This window comes from Ochotona princeps, chromosome 2 (genome assembly GCF_030435755.1).
Source record: "Ochotona princeps isolate mOchPri1 chromosome 2, mOchPri1.hap1, whole genome shotgun sequence".
NCBI classification, from domain to species: Eukaryota; Metazoa; Chordata; class Mammalia; order Lagomorpha; family Ochotonidae; genus Ochotona; species Ochotona princeps.
The window spans coordinates 84,614,424-84,623,419 of NC_080833.1; the positions used below are offsets into that span (position 1 = coordinate 84,614,424).

The following is an 8,996-nucleotide window of genomic DNA, read 5'->3' on the forward strand; positions in this document are numbered from 1 at the left end:
ATATTCCAAGCAACTAGGAAAAGAAGCGAAGCCTGAGGCATGAGCAGTGGTCATGGATCCATTATACAATTGTTTCAAAGGCCTATTTACTTATTTTAAATTTCAAAGGAGATTATATTTCATGCAGAAAATATAATTGAACTAGAAATAAGTAATGAAAAGATAAATGGAAAACCCTTAGTATTTTCTCTTAATATGATTAGGAACAAATCACTGATAAAACAAACAACCACAGTGAAAATTAGAAAATGTTTGGAAATAAATGACCACTGACTGGACATAGCAAAATATGCAGAATGCAACCAAAGTTACTGATAGATAAAACTTTATTTTATGTGCAATATTAGAAAAGCAGTAGAATGCCAACATTTTACATACTTACCTCAAGAAGTTAAAAGTTAAATAGAAAACAATAATAGTATCTACAGAAGCCCAATAAATACAAATCAAGGCAGAGACTTGATTCCTTAAGATTTTTAAATGCTTAGATGAATAAGAAAAAAAGATGCGAGTCAAAAGTAATATCAGAATATGAAAGGAGACATAACAAGGATACGCTGTGGCAGTTGGTCAAGTCTCTGTTTGGGACACTCACATCCTATAGAGAAGTGCCCGGTACCTAAGCATCTCCCACCTATGGGTCCAGCCCAGTCTCCTGTTAATTCTCTTAGGAGGCAGATAATGATGGGGCACAAGTAACACTTGTGTTCTAGTCTCCTATTTGGATGTCCAGGATCTTAACTTCTTGCCTGACCCAACTTGGGAAGTGAAAACGTGAACAGAATATTTATCTCCCTATATCATTCTCTCATTCTACCTTTAAAAGAAATGAATGAATGAACGAACAAAACTTTTTTTTTTAAAAAAAGCATTTGTTGCTGCTGATTCAATACATGTTATAATAAGATACTGTATTCAGAAAGTACACTGCAAACACCATTTAACAGAACTAAACAAACATAAATGGATAAGAATGATCTATATCCAATAAAGGTTGAATCGCTTAGGCACCTCTTGATGACTTCTGTGTTCTGTTGGGGAGCCTTAGACTGACCCCCTGAAAGACATCCAGCTGATGTTTCTCAGCAATGCCCCTTTTCAGTAAGAAGCAGCCAGAGCTGCCATCGCTCCTCTCCCTAACAAGTTAGGGTCCCTTTACTGGGGAAGGGAAAGTGAGGAATCAGACAGGATAGTAGGCAGTTAAGGTCTTTGGTCCCTGGTGAAATTACCTCAATTACCTTTTAAAGTGTAAATTGTGCTTCTCCCCATTTCTTACCCTTCAAAAAGCACCTTCTCCCCTTCCAAAGGAAAGAATCAGCATATCAATCCTCACCTCTCAGAGTTGTTGTCATAACAAAAGCAAGGAGATGAGGGCCAGGATAATCTCATCTGTGTCTCTGTCAAGAGCTGGTGCCTGAGTTCCCATCTTATCATCCGAATGGGAGGAGAAAGTTACCTATCACACTCTTTCATTGTCTGGCTCTGGACAAGGTGCTACATTGTAGCCCATTGTGAATTTTTTTTCTTTTTTCCCTTTGAATGACTCTCCAGAGATGATGCATAAAAGATACTACCTCCACCTTTTTCTCAGGTTTTTTTTCCCACTTGGAACTCCCTCCTAGTGGCATCTCCCTTTGTATCTCCTTGGGTCTTTCCTCCCTTGAGGCCTCCTCATGCCACTGAGCAAATCATTTTTCCCCCTTTTCCTAAATAAGTTCTGCTATGCAAATGGGGGGGCAGGAGGAAGTGAATCACCTGTTTGTAGAGGTAGTTTTATCCTTGATTTCTGGTTCCTATTACCTAGAAGATGGAAATTTGAATACCAGTGCCATTCAACACTTCTCAATTACCACCACGAGGTGGCAGACATTTCCAAACTATGACAGAACTTGCGATGACTTAGCTTGCTGAGCACCATTTTTATACTCTTCAACAATAACAAACAGAATTTTCTAAAACATTCTTGTTATTGTCATTTTGAGAACTTTAGTTGCTTTCTGGAAACAGAAGAGAGCATCAGTAATAACATTGTTTTAAACAATTAAATATGGATTTTATTAGCAGAAATTGAAATCCTACTCTAACAATAGAATGTTCCACTTCAGGTTCAGGAACAAGGAGAGAAGTGGAACAGCCCTATCACAGATTCCCATCTCCATGACAACCTTTTTAGTTCTATGCACAATTAAAGCTACACGATCATTTTCTTCTGGGGAACAAAAACATCGGATGGAGTCTTCACTTGCATTCATTTTTTTCAGATGAGATTAAATCAATTCTAATTTGTGAAGCGGAACTATGGGGATAGAGGAGGTAGATTTTAAAGTGCTTCACCTAAGCAACGATGTGTCTGTTCTCCATTAGCAAATGAAATTGTATTGTTTCCATGATTTGATGTACTGATATTATCACTATCCTCTAGTTTCCTTTGGAAATGATTTTCTCATGTCAGGCATTCTCAAAATCCTGGCTTAACATCTCTTAAAGCTGCATTTGTGGACAAAAAAAAAATCTGTTCATTCTATTAGAGATTAGATTTCAAGCAGATGGTCAAGAAGTGACGGGACTCCATCAGAATCCTGGAATAACCTGGTCTCCAGACGCCTGTGCACCTTTTCCCCCTTTGGAAGTGCTTCCGGCTTTTTCGGAAGTGAAAAAGCTCTTCTTTAAAAAGAATTTATGAAAAATGCAAAATAAAAATATCCAAAGTCTTAAAAGATGAATTTATAGAAAATAAATGAAAAATGATTTGGCACATGAAGAACAAATGGTTGACAGGATTCTTACGACTTGATGACATCTTCAAATGTATATAAAGGCATTTTAAATAGAGTGAAGATGTATTATTTGTCTCATTTAAAATTATTATAAACCCTAGAGAAATGCAACCTGAATTCATATGTCAGTTCCTACAAACAACGTTATATATTGATCTGAATTTAAGGTATTTCTGTCCTCCTTCATGGTAGACTCACGGTGATATATGTTCCTACCATAGCCTGCATCTGGTCTAAGTGTGTCCTCTAAAGCTTAGGGGTTGAAATCCATTCCCCATTGTGTAGTATTAAGAGAATGTGATTTCATGAAATAAGGGTGTTCAGAAGTGGAAGGTGGTTTTGGAAAGTGACTAGTAAGGTCATTAATGTAGTTCATTTGTACTTGAACATGGTTGATATGGTTGGCCTTCTGGGAAGACAGTGGCCAAACCACACACACTCACCCACGCGCCTCTGCTCCGTATCTCTGGCCATGGACACTACCTTGAGATTCTTCCAGAAAGTAGGCCATCACCATATGTTGCCCCTTGGTTTGATGATTTCAAAACTGTGAGCAAAATAAATCTGTTTCCTTTACAACCTACCTAGTATGGTATGTCATTATTAGCAGTAGAAAACGGACCAATAGGATTATATACATTCACAGCAGATTATTCCATGAAAAACATAACCATGTGCCTTTTCCTTCCCTCTGGAAATGCAAACATTTCTGAAATTGGAAGGATGGGAGGTGTAGTCAGCTCTTCACGGTCCCTCGAATAGCATTCTCTATTTTCGTAGATATTGTATTGTATTAATTTTTACCATCTTTAACATCCAAGGAAGATGACTAGGACAATTAGACCAATAAGTTTGCAATCAAATTCACTTGTGGGCAAATTCTTGCCTTAAGAAAGAACTTTCGCTCTCGTTGTGGGCAAGGCTAAGTTCCATTGTACCTAGGCCAAGTGTTCTACTGCTGGGAGAAAAGCAGCTAATAGCTAGTGAGCATCGAGGCCTGGTTAATGCCAAATCTGTGTTAACCATACCAGTATGAGTATGCCACCATGTCACCTAGCCTATTTTTGTTGTTGTTGTTGCTGTTCTAAAGATGTGTCAGGGGCCCAGTGCAGTAGCCTAGTGGTTAAAGTCCTCGCCTTATGAGCATCAGTTCTAATCCCAGCAGCCCCACTTCCCATCTAGCTCCCTGCTTGTGGCCTAGGAAGGCAGTAGAGAACGGCCAAAACGCCTTGGGACCTTGCACCCACATAGGAGATCTGGAAGAGGCACTGGGCTCTTGGCTTCATATTGGCTCAGTACCGGACATTGTGCCACATGGGGAGTGAATCAACAGATGGAAGATATTTGTCTCTGTCTCTCCTGCTCTCTGCATATTTGACTTTCCAATAGAAATAAAATAAATCTTTAAAAAAAAAAGATATGTCGGGGCCAGGGGTGGGAGCGGGGAGGTTGCCAGGCCCCTGTTGGCAGGGGGTCCGGCAGGGCCCAGGTCACAGTCCTTTGGCCCACCTGTGCAGTGGGTGTGAGGTCCATGAGCCCTAGGGTGAAAGTCCGGCAGGACCTTAGAGAAGTCAATTGCCCAGTAGTGAGTTGATGAAGGCTTGATGTGTAGGGCTGCAGAGGGTCTGAGGGATGGCACAAGTGGAGGTGTATGGGGATATGGGGGGCTCACATACAGGATTGGTAGGCTGACTATAGAGTTCATGTGTCCGAACTGGACCTCTTCCGTGGAAAACACAGAGTAACAAATGGCAGGCTGTGATGCACACAGAAGATACGGCAGCCCATCAGGACCTGCAATGGACATTTGATGCCCTACCAGATTAAGGAAGGCAAAACAAATTGGACAACAACCTGCACTAAACAAGCAACGACAGCAGGTATCTGGGCAGATGGAGAACTATAAGGTGGACTACGACAGCCAATGGACATTGGAAGGATTTTTTCATCATTGGATGGGATTGACAGCATTTCAGAACTATTACAACCACTTAAGCAGAACCCTCAGAACATGCTCCACATCGAGGACCTTGGGTTGATATGGGATGGCCGTTCCCCATCTCTGGGTATTGAAGCATTTAGGAGCCTGGGTGCGGCTTCTTCTCTTATCTCCCCACGCCTCCCCCCAACTAGAAGAGGAAAACCAAAAATTTACAAACAATGGTCTCACCCACTTTCCCCTAACCCTGATCCTTTCCACCCTCAACAACTATGTAACATCATTAAAAATAAAAATTTCAAAAGAAAGTAAAAAAGAACTTCTGCTATCCAATTTTTACACAGGCCAGTTGTGTCAAAGAGAAGTTAAGTGTATTTCCCCAGCATTAAAGTCAATGGAGGGGCAGCCATTGTAGCGCAATAGGTTAAGCCATTGTGTGGTAAAGTGCATCTCATATTGGACAGCCCAGGGTGAAGCTCTGCCTGCAATTCTAATCTTGTTTTCTGCTAGTGCCTCTGGAGTCAAGAGGCGACAGCTTAAGTAATTTGGTCCCTACCCCTGTTGGGGAGACCTGGATAGAGTTCTGATTCCTGGCTTCTGCCTTCATCTTAGCTCAGCTACAGTTATTACACACATTTGCAGAGTAAGCAAGCAGAATGAAGATCTCTCTCTCTCTCTCTCTCTCTCTCTCTCTCTCTCTCTCTCTCTCTCTTTCTTCCTCCCTTTTCCACATATTAATGAGTAAATAGTAAAATAAATATAGTAATATTAATTGACAAACTTATTTATAGTTATCACGTACAACATCATGTTTTAAAATATACATGCATTGCAGAATGGCCAGACATAGCTAATTAGTACTTCACATGTGACAGGACTTTAAAAGTTCATGCAAAAGTTTGTATTGAGAATAGGCTATACAGACATTACAAATTATTTTCCACCAAGTAAATATATCTTTTAATTCCATTTCCAAAGGCTTTTTTAGTATTTTCATCCTCATATTATTTGTCTGTGTTAAAAAAAAAACTTAAAATCAAATCTCTTGGCAATTTTCAGCAATCAATTTTTTTTTTGTACTAACTAAAGTAACCATATAGTACAACAGATTTTTCAAACTCCACAACCTACCTTACACTTGATCCCTGGTAGTCAACATTTCTGCTTTTCTAACAGGGGTCGAGTGGTGCACCATCATTTAGTTTTATATATCACTTACAGCTCATGATGATAAATACCTTTAAATATTCTGATTTGCCATTTTTAAATCTCTTTGCTGAATTACCAAACTTTTATTTTAATTAGGTTATTTTTATTTAGTACTGAGAGTTTTAAATATATTCCAGACATTTGCATTATGAATATAATCTCTAGTTTGTTGCAAAAGTTTTTCATTTTGATGCAGCTTTTTTTAATGGACTATATTTTGGGGGCTTGTCTCAAAATGTTTTGCTTAATCTAAGCTGTCAAAATTTTCTCTTATGTTGCCTTCTAAATTTCTTAGTTGATCATAATACAAATTTGAGTTTGAGAAGCGCTGCCGTGCTCATTCAGGAAGCACATAGTCTGTGCAGATCTATGAAATTGTTTGTGTAGTTCTCAATACCAACTAGAGTCACCCCGAAGTGTCTTGGACTGAATTTCTCTCTAAATCATAGAGCACAGCAGAAAGTCAAATGCAAAAGAGAAGTTTCACTCAAATAACCCTGAGGTGTTTTTTCTCCAATAAAAAAGCAAATCCAAGAGAGTCATTCCTTTTGCCCTCTGAGTTCACCCAGTGAAATGTTAGCAGTACCAGTTGGAGCTGATGCCAAGTTAGCTACACTGTCGCTGCTGGGCACGGTGGTTTTGGGAGAACCAGAAGTGGGGGTGTCCTTAACAGGAGCAGAGTTTGGAGAAGGCAGTGGTCCCCAAAACTGGAAACAGTAATGGTGTCTATTTGGAATTATGACACCTAGTGGAGGAGAGGTAACTTAACAGAGATAGCCTGCCGTAGAAGCAACTGTCTTATAAATAGATGAAGAAGCACAAGATTTGAAGGGGGGAACAAGGCTAAAAGCCAGAATTACTGCTAGAATTCTTCTGAGGCTTCTAGCAAGAGTCATGACGACCTGTATTAAGTTTATTCAAGAACCAGTGACTTATGGTTTAACTGTTGACATTGTATTTAGCCATTAATTGCATTATCAATCTGTGTGCTTGAATACCTTGCTTATTTTTAAGTTTTCTAAAGCATATTAAACTGGAGACGGTATTTGCCCTAGCGGTTCAGATGTCCATGTACCACAGCTGAGTATCTGGGCTTGAGCTTTTAACTCCATTTTTCTGATGAGGTAGACCCAGAGGGGTAGTGTTAATGGGTCTCTGTTTCCCAAATGGAAGACCTAGATTGTGTTTCAGCCCCTGGTTTTAGTCCCAGCCTAATCCTGGCTGTTAAAGGCATTGGGGAGTGAGTCAACAAATATGATTTTCTCTCTCTCTTTTATATAAATAAATAAATGCATAAATAAAATTTTGCAAAAGCTGTTATAAAGCAATTAGGAGATGGAATTTTCAATTACTAACTAGCAGTTGATCTTGCATTTTAAAAAGACTGTCATTTATATGCTTTTAATAATACCATTGTCTAGGCAGTTCAAGAACTTCTACATCAGTCACTCTAAAATGCAGCCCATTTGTCTGTATTTCTAACAAGCTCCAAAGAGTATACTGATCCAGAGAAAAAAATGAAAATGTCTGCTCTGAAACTCACCTTAAAATTCAACAACTTACATGATGAAGGGATAGCACAGAATGCAAGAAGCAGCTACTAACTACTTTTGTAGTACCGACTTCCTTTAAAGATATGTCCATGAGTCCAGCAGGTAGAGCCATATTTTTCTGTAGATCTGATATCCATGGGTAAAGGAGGAATATAGAGTAGACTGGAAGGTTTTCATGGTAAATTACTTGAACTGCCTAGAAAATGGTATTATTAAAAGCATACAAATAGCACTCTTAAAATGCAAGATCAACTCCCAGATAGTAATTGCAAATTCCACCCATTGGTTGTGTTATAACATCTTTTTTTTTTTTTAATATGGAACACTTCACAAACTTGTATGCCATTCTTGAGCAGAGGCCATGCTAATTTTCTCTGTATTGTCCCAAGTTTTTTCTTTAGTATATGTGCTGCCACAGTGAGCACATTTTATACCATATTTTACAAAATATTAAGTAATCAACTAATATTAGAAACAAAGAAATCCCATTTGCTGGATCACTTCAAAGATAATACATAATATAAATTATTACAATAGCTTAAGCTTCTTGACTTTAGTTGATGTGATAAACAACCTCTATAAGGGTACATGATTATCTCTGCCTCTGTACACTCATCTGCTTTTGGGTGTGAACTGAATCTAGCAACTCAAGTTAAAGGAACAAAAAGAGAGCAAACTGATGTCAATTCAGTCATACAGTAACAAGAGGCTGCAAGTTCACCTTGCTCACCATCCCTCATTCTTTTTCACTTGAAGAGCTCTTTCTGGGGAGAAACAAGTCGTTGTGTTGAGAAAAACTGCGAGAAGAAAATGATGCAGCCTTGCAATAATCAGGTCAGGAGGCCTCGCAACCACTTTGACTGATATCTTGAAAGAGATGAGCCCATACAATCAGTGACCCACACCCAGATTCCTGACCCACAGACACCAGGACCAAATGAATGTTATTTTTCAGCCATGAGGTGTTGAGAGAAATTTGTAATGAGGCAGTAGATAATTTATACAACTAAGAATGCACATAAAACACTTAAATGTGAAGATGGGCCACGGAATCATGGCAGGCTCTGTAGAAGTTTTAGGGCTTGGCCCGGCACAATGACTCAGTAGCTAGATCCACACCTTGCAACACTCAAGATCCTGTGCTGGCACCAGTTTATGCCCCAGCTGTTCTACTTCCCTGCTAGTTCCTTGATGGTGGCCTGGGAAAGCAGTGGAGGATGACCCAGGGCCTTGGGACCTTGCACCTGTGTGGGAAACCTGGAAGAAGCTGAGCCTTCGGATCAGCCCAGCTCTGACTGTTACAGCCACTTGGGAAGTGAATCAGCAGATAGAAGATCTTTCTCTCTGTCTGTCCTTTTCTCCGTAAATCTGCTTTTCCAATAAAAATAAACAAATCATTAAAAAAAAGTTTTAGAGCTGCCTCTCTTCTATAGCACCTCCAAAGGATTTCCAATAGTCCAAATGTAAACAGATGGTGTACATTTTTATAGCTTAAAAATTTCATTAGAGTTTCTCTGA

At 39.3% G+C, this 8,996-nt stretch overlaps 1 non-coding gene across 1 annotated transcript; it reads right to left on the bottom strand.

Moving 5' to 3' along the window:
• Positions 1-7,789: 7,789 nt before the first annotated feature.
• LOC118758702 (U6 spliceosomal RNA) lies at positions 7,790-7,892 on the bottom strand. Its single transcript, XR_004995795.1, has one exon. It is a non-coding gene; the product is annotated as a U6 spliceosomal RNA (small nuclear RNA).
• Positions 7,893-8,996: the final 1,104 nt, after the last annotated feature.